The sequence below is a fragment of the Aethalodelphis obliquidens genome, unplaced genomic scaffold, assembly GCF_003676395.1.
Source record: "Aethalodelphis obliquidens isolate GAN/ISIS:26980383/991018 unplaced genomic scaffold, ASM367639v1 scaffold74, whole genome shotgun sequence".
Taxonomy (NCBI): Eukaryota; Metazoa; Chordata; class Mammalia; order Artiodactyla; family Delphinidae; genus Aethalodelphis; species Aethalodelphis obliquidens.
This window is the reverse complement of record NW_020838018.1, coordinates 4,929,958-4,948,758: the sequence shown is the minus strand read 5'-3', so window position 1 is coordinate 4,948,758 and position 18,801 is coordinate 4,929,958. Positions and strand designations below refer to the sequence as shown.

Genomic DNA, 18,801 nt, shown 5'->3' with positions numbered 1-18,801 from the left:
GGAGTATCATTTATTAACAATGTTGTGTTAATTTCAGGTGTACAGCAAAGTGATTCAGTTATACATATACATGTATCTATTCTTTTTCAAATTATTATGAGAAAATAATTTAGGTTATTACAGAGTATTGAGCCTAGTTCCCTGTGCTATACAGTAGGTCCTTGTTGTTTATCTATTTTAAATATAGCAGTGTGTACAGGTCAATCCTAAACTCCCAATCTATCCCTCCCTCTCACCCTTCCCCCCTGGTAACCATAAATTCGTCTCTAAGTCTGTGAGAAAAATATGGAACGCTTCATGGATTTGCATGTTATCCTTGCCCAGGGGCCATGTTAATTTTCTCTATATGGTTCCAATTTTAGTATATGTGCTGCCGAAGTGACACCAAAGGAAGTGATGCTTGAGATGGTCAGGAGGAGTGAGCATTAACTGTGGGGTTGATAGAGTCTTCAGGGGAAACACCATCCACAAAGCTTCATGGCGAAGAAGGCATGAACAATTGGGGAAAAGGCTGTGTGGCTGTGGGAGGGAAGGATGGAGGAAAAGCACCGGATGAGTTTGGAGATCCTCCTGGTCATCCAGGGCCTTAGAGACTGTGGAAAGATGTTGGTGCTTACCCCAAGATCAATGAGAAACAAGTAATGAGGTTTAATAATGTGTGTGTGTGCACACATGGGCATGCACACATAAGAGGCAGATAAAATTATTAGATTTGTGTTATGAAAAGAGAACTCTGGCTTCAGTCTGAAGAAAATAAAAGAGAGTTCAATTGACATGAGGAATCCAGTTAGTAGGATTAGAGATAAAGTAACTACAGTTTACTCTGGAATGGTAGCAGTGGGTGAAACACAATAAATGAACATGAGATCTAAGAAGTGACTGAGAAGAGACTTAATGATTCACATTAAGCACTGAATGTGACAATTTACCTAAATTTCTATACTAGCAGGTAAGAAACTGATAACCACCAAGATATGTACCTAAGTGTTGGGTTAATTTAGCAGATGATTTTTTGATACTTTAAGTGGTGCTTAAGGAATTTGAACAATGCAAAACTACATTGGTGTTATCTGGGTCTCTATCAAAGTTTAATATATTCTATCTAGTTTTTCTCTTGTCACAGATGAGCTTTTAAAGATTCCTCTATTGGAAACTGCTCTTTCAGAAGTGAAGTGACAGCTGTCCAGTGAGTCATTTCTAACAGTATGATCTCAGCTGCAAGTATTTAGGTAATCACATGGCTTGAAAAGAGGTGCCTGTGACAACGTGGATTACTGTCGACTGCTACTGTGTACTTTGGCAGCTCACATCTCATCTGTGTACCTGTAGGACTCTAAGGTCAACTATGGGGAATAAGTCATCAAAGTGGTTTCAGTGAAAAACTTTATTAAAGCTATCAATACAAGAGTTATTTTTATAGCCATTGATTCTATGTTGTCCAATATTTTCCAAGCAGCTATTCAGTTAAAATGGTCACTTTTCAAACACATGAGAGGTGTACAAATATGTTTGCATGGTTGAATCAACGACATTTAGGTAAAAAAATGAGCCAGTGATTTATTTCTGACACTAGGCAGTTGTCAAACAATATTAATGTCTAAATCAACAGATGAGCACAGAAGAATTGCAACAAGCCCTGTGACACAGATGGCAGCGTAATGGGGTCCATCTTTCATCAACTTAACCAAACACCTACCCTTCCTAATGCCTCTTCCCTTAGGATAGTGGGCTTTGGAATGACATGTGTACAAGTGAATCTCCTACTTAACAGATGCTGAGGGATGCATGCTGACAGTAAATAGCCAGATGGTTATTAGACAGATCTCTTGCATGACTCAAAGTAGAATGACAACTCTATGCAGAGGTGACAAGACATGGACAAACTTTTCATGTAAGTTTTAGAAAATTAGAGTAAACCAAGGGCTTATAAATAATATGAAAAAAGGCCCCAAAGTGGCTGAACTTAGGAAATGTTTGACTAATAAATCATCTAGGGAAATCCAAGCCAAAGTTCAATTAGAAGCTGTATGGACAGGAACTAAAACCCAAGCAAAGGCCTTTGGGGAAGCTTTTGGCAGTCCAGCCACATTAATGAGATAAGGCTTAGGGCTCAGGGCCAGCCAGAGCCTCAGGGAGCACCACAGGCTGTGACTTGAGCCTTACCCCCAGGGCCTCAATCAAGGAAGGGGTGGTAGAGAGCAATCTTGAAGTGGTCAGAGGAGCTTTCTTGCCCAAATTGCAGCCCACCTTCAAAGGGACACTGCTGATACAGTGTCTGCTTCCATCTGTCATCTAACAGAAAGGGGTGAGCCTATTCTGTAAGGGATGACAAACTTGCATGTGCCCACAGAGTTTTCCTTCCATGGAATCTGCATGATTTTTTTTAACATCTTTATTGGAATATAATTACTTTACAATATTGTGTTAGTTTCCACCATATAACAAAGTGAATCAGCTATATGTATACATATATCCTCATATCCCCTCCCTCAGGTGCCTTCCTCTCACCCTCCCTATCCCACCCCTCTAGGTGGTCACAAAGCACCGAGGGAGGCACTTTGTGCCTAATCTCCCTGTGCTATGCAGCTGCTTCCCACTAGCTATCTATTTTTTTCTTTTACATTTGGTAGTGTATATATTTCAGTGCTACTCTCTCACACTCTCCCAGCTTACGATTCCCCCCACACTGTGTCCTCACATCGATTCTCTACGTCTGCATCTTTATTCCTGTCCTGCTCCTAGGTTCATCAGAACCTTTTTCTTAATTTTTTTAGATTCTATATATATATATATATGTGTTAGCATATGGTATTTGTTCTTCTCTTTCTCACTTACTTCACTCTGTATGACAGACTCTAAGTCCATCCACCTCACTACAAATAACTGAATTTCATTTCTTTTTATGGCTGAGTAATATTCCATTGTATATATGTGCCACATCTTTATCCATTCATCTGTTGATGGACACCTAGGTTGCTTAAATGTCCTGACTATTGTAAATACTGCTGCAATGAACATTGTGGTTCATGACTCTTTTTGAATTATGGTTTTCTCAGGGTATATGTCCACTAGTGGGATTCCTGGGTCATATGGTAGTTCTACTTTTAGTTTTTTAAGGAATCTCCATACTGTTCTCCATAGTGGCTGTATCAATTTACATTCCCACGAAAAGTACAAGAGGGTACCCTTTTCTCCACACCCTCTCCAGCATTTATTGTTTGTAGATTTTTTGATGATGGCCATTCTGACTGGTGTGAGGTGATACCTCATTGTAGTTTTGATTTGCATTTATCTAATGATTAGTGATCTTGATCATCCTTTCGTGTGTTTGTTGGCAATCTGTACATCTTCTTTGGAGAAATGTCTGTTTAGGTCTTCCGCCCATTTTTGGATTGGGTTGTTCATTATTTTGATATTGAGCTGCAAGAGTTGCTTGTATATTTTGGAGATTAATCCTTTGTCAGTTGCTTCATTTGCAAATATTTTCTCCCATTCTGAGGGTTGTCTCTTCATCTTGTTTATGGTTTCCTTTGTTGTGCAAAAGCTTTTAAGTTTCATTAGGTCCCATTTGTTTATATTTATTTTTATTTCCATTTCTCTGAGAGGTGGGTCAAAAAGGATCTTGCTGTGATTTATGTCATAGAGTGTTCTGCTTATGTTTTTCTCTAGGAGTTTTACAGTGTCTGGCCTTACATTTAGGACTTTAATCCATTTTGAGTTTATTTTTTTGTAGGGTGTTAGGGAGTGTTCTAATTTCATTCTTTTCCATGTAGCTGTCCATTTTTCCCAGTACCACTTATTGAAGAGGCTTTGTATATTCTTGCCTCCTTTGTCAAAGAAAAGTTGACCATTTGTGCATGGGTTGATCTCTGGGCTTTCTATCCTGTTCCATTGATCTGTATTTCTGTTTTTGTGCCCGTACCAAACTGTCTGATTACTGTAGCTTTGTAGAATAGTCTGAAGTCAGGGAGTCTGATTCTTTCAGATCAGTTTTTCTTTCGCAAGATTGCTTTGGCTATTTGGGGTCTTTTGTGCTTCCATGCAAATTGTAAAATTTTTTGCTCTAGTTCTGTGAAAAATACCATTGGTAGTTTGATAGGGATTGCATTGAATCTGTAGATAGCTTTGGGTCATATACTCATTTTCACAATGTTTATTCTTCCAATCCAAGAACATGGTATATCTCTCCTTCTGTTTGTAGCATCTTTAATTTCTTTCATCAGTGTCTTATAGTTTTCTGCATACAGGTCTTTTGTCTCCTTAGGTAGGTTTATTCCTAGGTATTTTATTCTTTTTGTTGCAATGAAAAATGGGAGTGTTTTCTTAATTTCTCTTTCAGATTTTTCATCATTAGTGTATAGGAATGCAAGAGATTCCTGTGCATTAATTTTGTATCCTGCTACTTTACCAAATTTATTGATTAGCTCTAGTAGTTTTCTGGTAGCATCTTTAGGATTCTCTATGTATAGTATCATGTCATATGCAAATAGTGACAGTTTTACTTCTTCTTTCTGATCTGGATTCCTTTTATTCTTTTTCTTCTCTGATTGCTGTGACTAAAACTTCCAAAACTATGTTGAATAATAGTGGTGAGAGTGGACAACCTTGTCTTCTTCCTGATCTTAGAGGAAATGGTTTGAGTTTTTCACGATTGAGAGCAATGTTGGCTGTGGGTTTGTCATATATACCCTTTATTATGTTGATGTAGGTTCCCTCTATGCCAACTTTCTGGAGAGTTTTTATCATAAATGGGTGCTGAATTCTGTCGAAAGTTTTTCTGCATCTATTGAGATTATCATATGGTTTTTATCCTTCAGTTTGTTAATATGGTTTATCACATTGATTGATTTGTGTATATTGAAGAATTCTTGCATTCTTGGGATAAACCCCACTTTATGGTGGTATATGATCCTTTTAATGTGTTGTTGGATTCTATTTACTAGTATTTTGTTGGGGATTTTTGCATCTGTGTTCACCAGTGATATTGGCCTGTAGTTTTCCTTTTTGGTGACATCTTTTTCTGGTTTTGGTATCAGGGTGATGGTGGCCTCATAGAATGAGGTTGGGAATGTTCCTCCCTCTGCTATATTTTGGAAAAGTTTGAGAAGGATAAATGTTAGCTCTTCTCTAAATGTTTGATAGAATTCGCCTGTGAAGCCATCTGGTTCTGGTCTTTTGTTTGTTGGACAATTTTTAATCAGAGACTCAATTTCAGTGCTTGTGATTGGTCTGTTCACATTTTCTATTTCTTCCTGGTTCAGTCTTGGAAGTTTATACCTTTCTAAGAATTTGTCCATTTCTTCCAGGTTGTCCACTTTATTGACGTATAGCTGCTTGTAGTAATCTCTCATGATCCTTTGTATTTCTGCCATGTCATTTGTTACTTCTCCCTTTTCATTTCTAATACTATTGATTTGAGTCTTCTCCCTTTTTTTCTTGATGACTCTGGCTAATGGTTTATCATTTTTGTTTATCTTCTCATAGAACCAGCTTTTAGTTTCACTGATCTTTGCTACTCTGTCCTTCATTTCTTTTTCATTTATTTCTGATCTGATCTTTATGCTTTCTTTCCTTCTGCTAACTTTGGGTGTTTTTTGTTTTGTTTTATTTTGTCGTTCTTCTTTCTCTAATTGCTTTAGGTGTAAAGTTAGGTTGTCTGAGATTTTTCTTCTTTCTTGAGAAGAATTTTATTGCTATAAACTTCCCTCTTAGAACTGCTTTTGCTGCATCCCATAGGCTTTGGATCATTGTGTTTTCATTGTCATTTGTTTCTAGGTATTTTTTTTTATTAGTTTTTTATTTCTTCAGTGATCTTTGGTTATTTAGTAGCATATTGTTTAAGCTCCTAAACAATAGGAGGTTATTTTACAGTTTTTTTCCTGTAATTGATATCTGGTCTCATAGTGTTACTGTCAGAAAAGATACTTGATACAATCTCAATTTTCTTAAATTTACCAAGGGTTGATTTGTGACCCAAGATATGATATATTCTGGAAAATGTTCCATGAGCACTTGAGAAGAAAGTGTATTCTGTTGTTTATGGATGGAATGTCATATAAATATTGATAAAGTCCATCTGGACTAATGTCTCATTTAAAACTTGTGTTTCCTTATTTATTTCCATTTTGGATCATCTGTCCTTTGGTGAAAATGGGGTGTTAAAGTCCCCTAGTATTAGTTTGTTACTGTTGACTACTTTTATGGCTATTAGTATTGGCCTTATGTATTGAGGTGCTACTATGTTGGGTGCATAAATATTTACAATTGTTATATTTTCTTCTTGGATTGATCCCTTGTCATTATGTAGTGTCCTTATTGGTCTCTTGTAATAGTCTTAGTTTTAAAGTCTATTTTATATGATATGAGTATTGCTACTCCAGCTTTATTTTGATTTCCATTTGCATGGAATATCTTTTTCTATCCCCTAACTTTCAGTCTGTATGTGTCCCTAGGTCTGAAGTGGGTCTCTTGTAGACAGTGTATATATGGGTCTTGTTTTTTTATCCATTCAGCAAGACTGTGTCTTTTGGTTGGAGCATTTAATACATTTACATTTGGGGTAATTATTGATATGTACGTTCCTATTACCATTTTCTTAGTTGTTTTGGGTTTGCTTTTATAGGTCTTTTCCTTCTCTTGTGTTTCCCACCTAGAGAAATGCCTTTAGCATTTGTTGTAAAGCTGGTTTGGTGTTGCTGCATTCTCTTAACTTTTGCTTGTCTGTAAAGCTTTTGATTTCTCCATTGAATCTGAATGAGATCCTCGCTAGGTAGAGTAATCTTGGTTGTAGGTTTTTCCTTTTCATCACTTTAAGTATGTCCTGCCACTCCCTTCTGGCTTGCGGAGTTTCTGTTGAAATATCAGCTGTTAACCTTATGGGAATTCCCTTGTATTTTGCTTTTCCCTTGCTCCTTGAAATAATTTTTCTTTGTATTTAATTTTTGATAGTTTGATTAATATGTGTCTTGGCCTGTTTCCCCTTGGGTTTACCTTGTATGGGACTCTCTGCACTTCTTGGATTTGACTATTTCCTTTCCCATGTTAGGGAAGTTTTTGACTATAATCTCTTAAAATATTTTCTCAGACCTCTTCTTTTTCTCTTCTTCTTCTGGGACCAATATAATTCAATTGTTGGTTCATTTAATGTTGTCCCAGAAGTCTCTGAGACTGTCCTCAATTCTTTTCACTCCTTTTTCTTTATTCTGCTCCCTGGCAGTTATTTCCACTATTCTATCTTCCAGGTCACTTATCCCATTTTCTGTCTCAGTTTTTCTGCTTTTGATTCCCTCTAGAGTACTTTTAATTTCATCTATTGTGCTGTTAATCATTGTTTGTTTGCTCTTTAGTTCTTCTAGGTTCTTGTTAAACATTTCTTTTATTTTCTCCATTCTCTTTCCCAGATTTTGGATCATCTTAACTATCATTACTTTGAATTCTTTTTCAGGTAGTCTGCCTATTTCATCTTCCTTTGTTTGGTCTGGTGGGTTTTTACCTCGCTCCTTCATCTGCTGCATATTTCTCTGTCTTCTCATTTTGTTGAACTTACTGTGTTTGGGATCTCCTTTTCTCAGGCTGCAGGTTCGTAGTTATTGTTGTTTTGGTTTCTGTCCCCAGTGGATGAGGTTGGTTCAGTTGCTTGTGTACGCTTCCTGGTGGGGAACTGGTCCTGTGTTCTATTGAGTGGAGCTGGATCTTGTCCTTCTGGTTGGCAGGTCTGCATCCAGTGATGTGTTTTGGGCTGTCTGTGAACTTAGTACAATTTAGGCAGCCTCTCTGCTAATGGGTGAGGTTGTGTTCCTCTCTGGCTAGTTGTTTGGCATGGGGCATCCAGGAGTGGAACGTTCCAGCCATTGGGTGGAGCTGGGTCTTAGTGTTGAGAGAGAGATCTCTGGGAAAACTCTTGCTGACTAATATTATGTGGGGCTGGGTGGTCTCTGGTGGTCCAATGTCTTGAGCACAGGTCTCCCACCTTGAAGGCTCAGGCCCAACACCCGGCTGGAACACCTAGACCCTGGCAACTGCACAGCTCAGAAGAAAAGGAAGTAAAAAAAAAAAGAACAGATGGAACCCCAAAACAAATGGTAAGAGCAAAATTAAACAGACAAAATCACACAAAGAAACATACACACACACACATTTCCATAAAGTGGGAAATGCAAGAGAAGAAAAGGACCTACAAAAAGAAACCCAAAACAATTAAGAAAATGGTCATAGGAACATACATATCGATAATTATCTTAAATGTGAATGGATTAAATACTCTAACCGAAAGATACAGGCTTGCTGAATGGATACAAAAACAAGACCCATATATATGCTGTCTACAAGAGAGCCACTTCAGACCTAGGGACACATTCAGACTGAAAGTGAGGGGATGGAAAAAGATATTCCGTGCAAATGGAAATCAAAATAAAGCTGGAGTAGCAATACTCATATCGGATATAATAGATTTTAAAATAAAGAATCTTACAAGAGATAAGGAAGGACACTACATAATGATCAAGGATCAATCCAAGAAGAAGATATAACAATTATAAATATATATGCACCCAACATAGGAGCACCTCAATACATAAAGTAACTGCTAACAGCTATAAAAGAGGAAATAGACAGTAACACAATAATAGTGGGGGCTTTAACACCTCATTTACGCCAATGGACAGATCATCCAAAATGAAAATAAATAAGGAAACAGAAGCTTTAAATGACACAATAGACCGGATAGATTTAGTTGATATTTATAGGACATTCCATCCAAAAACAGCAGATTACACTTTCTTCTCAAGTGCACATGGAACATTCTCAAGGATAGATCACATCTTGGGTCACAAATCAAGCCTCAGTAAATTTAAGAAAATTGAAATTGTATCAAGCATGTTTTCTGACCACAATGCTATGAGATTACAAATGAATTACAGGGAAAAGAAGCGAAAAACACAAACACAAGTAGGCTAAACAATATGTTACTAAACACCTAAGAGATCACTGAAAAATTCAAAGAGGAAATCAAAAAATACGTAGAGACAAATGACAATGAAAATGCAATGATCCAAAACCTATAGGATGCAGCAAAAGCAGTTCTAAGAAGGAAGTTTATAGCTATACAAGCCTACCTCAAGAAACAAGAAAAATCTCAAATAAACAATCTAACCTTACACCTAAAGGAACTAGAGAAAGAAGAACAAACAGAACCCAAAGTTAGCAGAAGGAAAGAAATAATAAAGACCAGAGCAGAAATAAATGAAATAGAAACAAAGAAAACAATAGCAAAGATCAATAAAACTAAAAACTCGTTCTTTGAGAAGATAAACAAAATTGATAAAACATTTTCTAGACACATCAAGAAAAAGAGGGAGAGGACTCAAATCAATAAAATTAGAAATGAAAAAGGAGAAGTTACAACAGACACCACAGAAATACAAAGCATACTGAGTCTACTACAAGCAACTCTATGCCAATAAAGTGGACAACCTGGAAGAAATGGACAAATTCTTAGAAAGGTATAACCTTCCAAGACTGAACCAGGAAGAAATAGAAAATATGAACAGACCAATTACAAGTAATGAAATTGTAACTGTGATTAAAAATCTTCCAACAAACAAAAGTCCAGAACCAAATGGCTTCACAGGTGAATTCTATCAAACATTTAAAGAAGAGCTAACACCCATCCTTCTCAAGCTCTTCCAAAAAATTGCAGAGGAAGGAACACTCCCAAACTCATTCTATGAGGCCACCGTCACCCTGATCCCAAAACCAGACAAAGATGCTACAAGAAAAGAAAATTACAGACCAATAACACTCATGAATATAGATGCAAAAATCCTCAACAAAATACTAGCAAACAGAATCCAACAACACATTAAAAGGATCATACACCACGATCAAGTTGGGTTTATCCCAGGAATGAAAGGATTCTTCAATATATGCAAATCAATCAATGTGATACACCATATTAACAAATTGAACAATAAAAACCATGTGATCATCTCAACAGATGCAGAAAAGCTTTTGACAAAATTCAGCACCCATTTATGATAAAAACTCTCCAGAAAGTGGGCATAGAGGGAACCTACCTCAACATAATAAAGGCCATATATGACAAACCCACAGCAAACATCATTCTCAATGGTAAAAAACTGAAAGCATTTACTCTAAGATCAGGAACAAGACAAGGATGTCCACTCTCACTACTATTATTCGACATAGTTTTGGCAGTCCTAGGCACGGCAATCAGAGAAGAAAAAGAAATAAAAGGAATATAAATTGGAAAAAAAGGAGTAAAACTGTCACTGTTTGCAGAAGACCTGATACTATACATAGAGAATCCTAAAGATGCCACATGAAAACTACTAGAGCTAATCAATGAATTTGGTAAAGTTGCAGGATACAAAATTAACGCACAGAAATCTCTTGCATTCCTATACACTAATGATGAAAAATCTGAAAAAGAAGTTAAGGAAACACTCCCATTTACCATTGCAACAAAAAGAATGAAATACCTAGGAATAACCCTACCTAAGGAGAAAAAAGACCTGTATGCAGAAAACTATAAGACACTGATGAAAGAAATTAAAGATGATACCAACAGGTTGAGAGATATACCATGTTCTTGGATTGGAAGAATCAATATTGTGAAAATGAGTATACTTCCCAAAGCAATCTATAGATTCAATGCAATCCCTGTCAAATTACCAATGGCATTTTTTATGGAACTAGAACAAAAAATCTTAAAATTTGCATGGAGACACAAACGACCCCAAATAGCCAAAGCAGTCTTGAGGGAAAAAATAAACGGAGTTGGAGGAATCAGACTCCGTGACTTCAGATGATACTATAAAGCTACAGTAATGAAGGCAATATGGTACTGGCACAAAAACAGAAACATAGATCAATGGAACAGGATAGAAAGCCCAGAGATAAACCCACGCACCTATGGTCAACTAATCTATGAGAAAGAAGGCAAGGATATACAATGGTGAAAAGCAGTCTCTTCAAGAAGTGGTGCTGGGAAAACTGGACAGCTACATGTAAAAGAATGAAATTAGAACACTCCCTAACACCATACACAAAAATAATCTCAAAATGGGTCAGAGGATAAGCTTTTCAGATCCACTTCCTAGAGTAATGGCAATAAAAACAAAAATAAACAAATGGGACCTAATGAAACTTCAAAGCTTTTGCACAGAAGAGGAAACCATAAACAAGAAGAAAAGACAACCCTCGGAATGGCAGAAAATATTTGCAAACGAATCAACGGACAAAGGATTAATCTCCAAAATATATAAACAGTTCATGCAGCTCAAGAGTAAAAAACCAAACAACCCAATCCAAAAATGGGCAGAAGACCTAAATAGACATTTCTCCAAAGAAGACATACAGATGGCCAAGAAGCACATGAAAAGCTGCTCAACATCACTAATTATTAGAGAAATGCAAATCAAAACTACAATGAGGTATCACCTCACACCAGTTAGAATGGGCATCGTCAAAAATCTACAAACAATAAATGCTGGAGAGGGTGTGGAGAAAAGGAAACCTCTTGCACTGTTGATGGGAATGTAAATTGATACAGCCACTATGGAGAACAGTATGGATGTTCCTTAAAGAACTAAGAATAGAATTACCATATGTCTCAGCAATCCCACTACTGGGCACATACCCAGAGAAAACCATAATTCAAAAAGATACATGCACCCCAATGTTCATTGCAGCATTATTTACAATAGCCAGGTCATGGAAGCAACGTAAATGCCCATCGACAGACGAATAGATAAAGAAGATGTGGTACATATATAAACGGAATATTACTCAGCCATAAAAAGGAATGAAATTGGGTCATTTGTTGAGACGTGGATAGATCTAGAGACTGTCATACAAAGTGAAGTAAGTCAGAAAGAGAAAAACAAATATCGTATATTAACACGTATATGGGGAACCTAGAAAAATGGTACAGATGAACCAGTTTGCAGGGCAGAAATTGAGACACAGATGTAGAGAACAAATGTATGGGCACCCATGGGGGAAAGTGGCAGGGTGGTGGTGGTGGTGGTGTGATTAATTGGGCGATTGGGATTGACATGTATACACTGATGTGTATAACATTGATGACTAATAAGAACCTGCTGTATAAAAAAATAAATAAAATAAAATTCAAAAAAAATCGGACACAGAAAGCAAACCCCAAGTCTATAGTCACTCCTGAAGTCTACTGCCTCATTTTTGGGAACATTCGTTATCTATTCAGGTATTCCACAGATGCAGGGTTTATCAAGTTAAATGCGGGGATATAATCCACTGCTCCTGCACCTGCGCAGAGAAATTTCCCTTTCTCTTCTTTGTTCACACAGCTCCTGGGGTTCAACTTTGGTTTTGGCCCTGCCTCTGCATGTAGGCCACCCTCAACCTTGTCTTCCCCATCCAGACAGAAGAGGGTTAAAGCAGCAGCTGATTATGGCTCTCTTGCTCACTCAGGCTTGGGAGAGGGAGGGGGGCAGTAGTCATAGTTGGAATATGGGGCCAGCCTGCAGCAGCAGAGGCCAGCATGACGTTGCAAGAGCCTGAGGTGTGCTGTGTGTTCTCCAGGGGAAGTTGTCCCTGGATCGTGGGACACTGGCAGTGACGTGCTGCACAGGTTCCCGGTGGGGTGTGGGTAGTGACCTGCATTTGTACACAGGATTCTTGGTGGCAGTGGTGGCAGCGTTATTGATCCATGCCCACCTCTGGGGTCCAAGATGATAGCTGCAGCTCATGCTTATCTCTGGAGCTTGCTTAGGTGGTGCTCTACCATCTGTGGGCACACAGAGCAGGAAGCCCTTCTCCCTGCGCAACCTGAAACTATGGTCTCTTGCCTCTCTGGCAGGTCCAGACTTTTTCCCGGACTCCCTTCTAGCTAGCTGTGGCGCACTAGACCCCTTCAGGCTGTCTTCATTTAGCCAACTTCAGTCCTCTCTCTGGGGTTTGATCTCTGAAGCCTGCGCCTCAGCTCCCAGCCCCCACCTGTCCCAGCCGGTGAGCAGACAAGCGTCTCAGGCTGGTGAGTGCTGGTTGGCACCGATCCTCTGTGCAGGAAGCTCTCCACTTTGCCCTCTGCACCACTGTTGCTGCGCTTTCCTCCGTGGCTCCGAAGCTTTCCACCCTCCCCACCCCATCCCCACTAGTGAAGGGGCTTCCTAGTCTGTGGAAACTTTTCTTCCTTCACAGCTCCCTCCCAGAAGTGCAGGTCCCATGCCTATTCTTTTGTCTCTGTTTTTTCTTTTGCCCTACCCAGGTATGTGCGGATTTTCTTGCCTTTTGGGAAATCTGAGGTCCTCTGCCAGCATTCAGTAGGTGTTCTATAGGAGCTGTTCCACATGTAGATGTAATTTTGATGTATTTGTGGGGAGGAAGGTGATCTCCACATCTCACTCCTCCACCATCTTGAAGGTCTCCTGCATTATTGTAATTGTCAATTCAAGTGAGGATTCCTGGGTCTCAGCTCCAGCCTTCTGAATGAGAATCTCCAATGAGAGAGAGCCTGGGAGTCTATTTGATACTTATGCTCACTGTATTGAAAGAATCATAAGATTTATTTGAAATCTAGAAGACAAAGATAACTATTTGAATAAATTTTTTATCTTAAAAAGTTAATCTCAGAGTTACTTATTAAAACAGATTTCTTATTAGTCATTATGAGGAGTTTAACAGATATTCATAGTACACAAAATTCCCAATGCTCAGAAGCTAAGTCAAGATATGATGAAGATAAAGATAATATCAGCATCAGCAACTATATGTTTTCAGGCAAATAAGTTAAAGAAAAGCTTAGGGAAATGAAAGCTAGAGAGAGAGTTGCAGAAAGCAAAAGAGAAAACACGACTTTATATGTTTGTGTATGTGAGAGTGATAAATTAACCTGACTGCCATTCAAAGAAAAACAAAATAGTAAAACATTTTAACTTGACACACTGAAGGAACCATAAATCATTCATTCAAGAATTACCCAAATTAGGAAGTTAGTGGCATATAGTTTAAGGAAAACCTCACAAAATACTAATTTCTTTCTGGTTGAATATTTAGTTATAACTAAATCCAGTTTTTATGCATAATAAATCATCATATTGTAAAATACAATGCTTTCTAAGATCATTTTACTTCATAAAATGTTTACAACCTCAAAATTCATCTAGAGAGAGCATACTGGAAAAAAGAACACAGAAGAACAAATATGATAAATGATAAAAACACAACAGGCTTATGTACAGGAAGTTGGACAATTGTGAGATATATAAACACAATTCTATGCCATTGATTAAGCACAAAAAGGTTTAAGTGTTCTTAAAATATTTTAAGATATTTATAACTTTGTATCAGAGAAAGAGAGATAGTGTCACATAGTAATCTTTTTTTACTTTAGAAAAAAATTCTGAACAACATTTTATTCTTAATTATACTATTTATAACCTAATCTTAGTTTCTGGTAAAATGGACTTCACTCGTTTTTTTCCCCCAATAATAAACCACCATTTATTAAACTAAAATAAACTGGAATGAAAATTCATAATTCTTAAACTTTATAGTATTTTGATAATTAATAGTAGAGATTCTGAATATATAGACATAATCATTTACATCTTCTTTTTAGAACTTTGACTATATTACTTTTTCTTAGTTAGCCTAGGTAAAAGCTTATAGATTTGATTCATCGTTTCAAAGAACCAGCTTTTTGTTTTGTTGATTTTCTCTATTGATTTCCAGTTTTCATTTTCATTGATTTCTACTCTAATTTTCACTATCTTTTCTCCTGCTGACTTTAGATTTAATTTATTCTTCTTTTTCTGGTTTCCTAAGGTAGAAACATAGTTATTGATTTTAGATCTTTCTTCTGTTATGATATACACATTCAGTGCTATAAATTTCCATTGAAGCACTGCTTTTGCTACATCCCACAGATTTTGATGTTTTCATTTTGTTCATAATAGTTTTTAATTTCTCTTGAGATTTCTTATTTAATGCCTGTGTTATCTAAAAGTATGTTGTTTAATTTCCACAAATTTTGGGCTATTCTGGCTATCTTTCTGTTGTTGATTTTTAGTTTAAATCCACTGTGGTCTGAGAGCAGTCATTGTATGATTTCTACTTTTTAAAACATGTTAAAGTGTGTTTCATGGCCCAAAATGTGGCCTATCTTGGTCAATGTTACCTATGAGCTTGAGAAGAATGTGTGTTCTGCTGTCATTGAATGAAGTAGTCTATAGATGTCCATTATATCATGTTGTTTGATGGTGTTATTAGTTCAACTATGTCTTTACTGACTTTTTGCTTGCTGAATATGTCCATTTCTAATAGATGAGTGTTAAAGTTTCCATGTGTCATAGTGGATTTATCTATTTCTCCTTGTGGTTCTATCAGATTTTGCTTCACGTATGTTGATGCCATGAAGCACACACACACATTACCCTTATGTAATGACTTTCTAGATCCCTGATGATTTTCTTTGTTCTGAAGCCACTCTGCAATTAATATAGCTACTCCTGCTTTCTTTTGATTAGTGTTAGTATGGTATATCCTTCTTTAACTCTTTGCTTTTAATTTATATGTACCTTTATACTTAAAGTGGGGTTTTTGTAGACATCATATAGTTGGGTGTGGTTTTTTGATCCACTCTGACAGTCTGTGCCTTTTAATTGGTATATTTAGACCATTGATGTTCAAAGTGACTATGAATATAGTTGGATAAATATCTACCATATTTGTTGCCCTTGTTCTTTGCTCCTGTTTTTTTTCTTACACTTTTTTTCTGTCTTTTGTGGCTTTACTTGAACATTTAATATGATTCCATTTCTCTCCTTCCTAGGCATATCAATTACACTTCTATCTTCTCTTTTTTTATTAATGAACTTTTATTATTTCAAACATTTTTCATTGGCTCAGTTATATTTGTGCCTCTTATTGTAAAGTTACCGTAGATCTCTTTTGAAATTAAGTAAGTATAAAAAATTAATAAACATATAAGCAAAATCAGGCTAATATGTCTATTGTACATTTTCTTATGAAAATGAATACTCAGATCTTCAATCCAGAAAGAAATAAGATGGGGGGGGGGAAAGCTTTAAAATTAAAAACACATTTTAAAAAATACAAATATTAAGAGTGATATTACAACTGTATCTTGCCCTTATTTGATTCATGTCATCCTGGAGACTGAACATCCAGGAGACTTTCTTTGACTGAAGAGAGTCAAAGAAAGAGGGAGCCAGGGAGAGGGGTTTCCAAAGACCAGGGGGAAGAGAGTGTCTGAAAGTGTCAGAGTGTTCAAAGACAGCCAGAAAAATCAGGGCTAAAAGTAGGCCTGGTCTGGGCTATGATGAGGTACTTTCAGGGAAGAAGGAGTCCATTCATACATAGGTCTGTACTATGAATTGATGTTTTGTACTAGGAATTTGATGTTATTCCCATAAGGATAAGATCTCCCATGTTGGAAATTTTGCTGGGGTTTCATTGTCTTTGAAGAAGTACAGAGAATGCATCATTTTTATTGTAATTAAATACACAGGGGAGTTCTGTGGATCCCTGTGTCTACTGGCAAAGAGAGCTTCAAAGCAGTCGTGTGTCCTCATGTGTCCAGCTGTGCTGATCAGCCAGTATGTACCCCAAAGGAATATGCCACATCAAGTTATTTAAATTCCCAGATGAGAGGAAAAAATGGGTAAGAAAAAGGAACTATTGAAAAGAGATACGGTCAGAGGAGGCCAGGCAAATGAGCTTCCTTCCTTTAGATAAAAACTTTCTTAAAAATTTACAATCTGCCTAAAGAATGATTTTTGATCCCTAGTGTGAAGACATGTACCATGATTACTGTTACATGATAACTGTCAGAGATAATATGCACTTATACACTCCATAGCTTTAAGTGATGTAATATATGCTGTAGAACGGAAGGTAGTCAAATATTTGTAAAATATACAGGTGGATGCTCTTTTTCCTGCTATGTCTCAGTGTCACATTCATGCCTACAGAGGACAAAAACCATACTATTTATACTTTTCCTGCTTCTCCTACATTTGAAATATATTTACAAAATACTAGAATTAATACCAAAGCAAAATTTGTGCAAACATTTCCGATGAATATCAGTATGCACATTTTTGAGAGATTTTGAGAGTTAATGGATTTAAATAAGATAAAAAAAAAACTCTTCTGTTTAGTTAATTATTTAATAAACTATGAAGCTGTCAGAATTTCTTCTTTAAACTGAAACTGTGTAGCAGAAGTGAATTTGTGAAGTAGAAGTAAAACTCATATTTTACCTGAATTGCAAATTCAAGAGACTACCTTGTCTTAAAGGAACTCAGCTGAATAAAGAATAATGTGAGACACTAAAAACATGGATAAGGTCAGAAGTAGCATATTCTGAATGCAGAACTTAGCAAATAACTGACACATAAGAAATGTGATAAAATTCTATGAGAAATATAGAAACATATTACTTTCACATTTTGCTTTCCTGATAGAGTCCTAGTGAGTAAGGCTTGTATTTTGGATCTTGTGTTTCTACTAGGAATAGGTCTGAGTGCCTCAGTCTATACATCAGGTGGAATAAAGGAGAAAAAGAAATATCAAGGGCTTCGAGTTCTATTCAGTGGAATGTAATGTTTACCTCTAATCCCTCACCACATCTTTCTAGAAAGACAGTAAGTGGATTTTAAGAAAGACATGTACTTGTGAAACTATAGTAAAATAGAGAAGAAAACAACAACACAAGCTAGAAAGCAAACTCAAAGAAACCAATCATAGACAGGCAGAGAGGAAAGCTGAGAACAGCTAAATATGCACCGCAGAACTCCCAGAGCCTCAGGAACTGGTGACAACACATGCCTCCAGGAGTGCAGGTTAATTCACCCTGCAGTGATGCCCATTCCAGGGAGTGTTGCTCACAGGTTTGGGTTAACTAAACGTAGAAATGCCACTTCATCACTTTTGCCATTTTTCTCTTTGTACAGCCCACATGGAAGGGGAGGGGATTACATAGGGCAGGAAGACCAGGAGGCAGAATCATGGGAGGCCATCCTGGAAGCTGCCCACCTCTCTTATCAAATTCTTAAGAGAGAGTCAATGTAAGAAAAGACCATCTTTGGTAAGAATTAAGTGAAGTCATCCTTGGAAATGAAAAATGTTAAATGTAGTTTTCAGAACTTTGTCAGAGATGAAGACTGGAGAAAATAATAGAAAAATGCATTCATGCAAAAAATAAAGATGTTACGAAAACCTTGCAGTATAGGTAGTTGTTATTCACCTGACTGATTTCTTCCTCTCAGATCAATGGACTGACTTTCAGACTCTCAGACTCCTGAACAGCTATTTTAAGAATTATAGATAAAAGTTAAAGATTTTACAAATGCTGCCCAGCCTTACATTCACTTGACATGTTGACATCATTTAATTGTTTTCATTGGTCAGTCTCCTATAATAGCAAATATCATTGTACTGAAGTTGATGAGTTGATTAACAGCCTTGCTTGTTAAGTGTTGGTTAGTTATAAAAGCTATAATATTATTATCCACTATTTAAAATAAAAAATCATTATGATCCTAAGCATTAGGTAAAGTTTATCACTGATCGTGACTCTAGAAAAAATGTCATAGCTTTAGGGATAAATATATAATTGAAGAAAATTATTTTATCTTCAACACAGTTGCTTCTGTTTTCATCAAATAGAACTAAATTTGATTTTGATTTATTTACCCTGATCAATTTATTCAGTGAGAATTTTATGCAGTTTTGTTTTAAGGAAACAACTTCTTTTGTGAAAGAAAAAAAAGTAAA

General features: G+C 36.7%; 1 non-coding gene across 1 annotated transcript; it reads right to left on the bottom strand.

Moving 5' to 3' along the window:
* Window positions 1-279: 279 nt before the first annotated feature.
* Window positions 280-385, bottom strand: LOC113612319 (U6 spliceosomal RNA). Its single transcript, XR_003429809.1, has one exon. It is a non-coding gene; the product is annotated as a U6 spliceosomal RNA (small nuclear RNA).
* Between the last annotated feature and the right edge of the window lie 18,416 nt (window positions 386-18,801).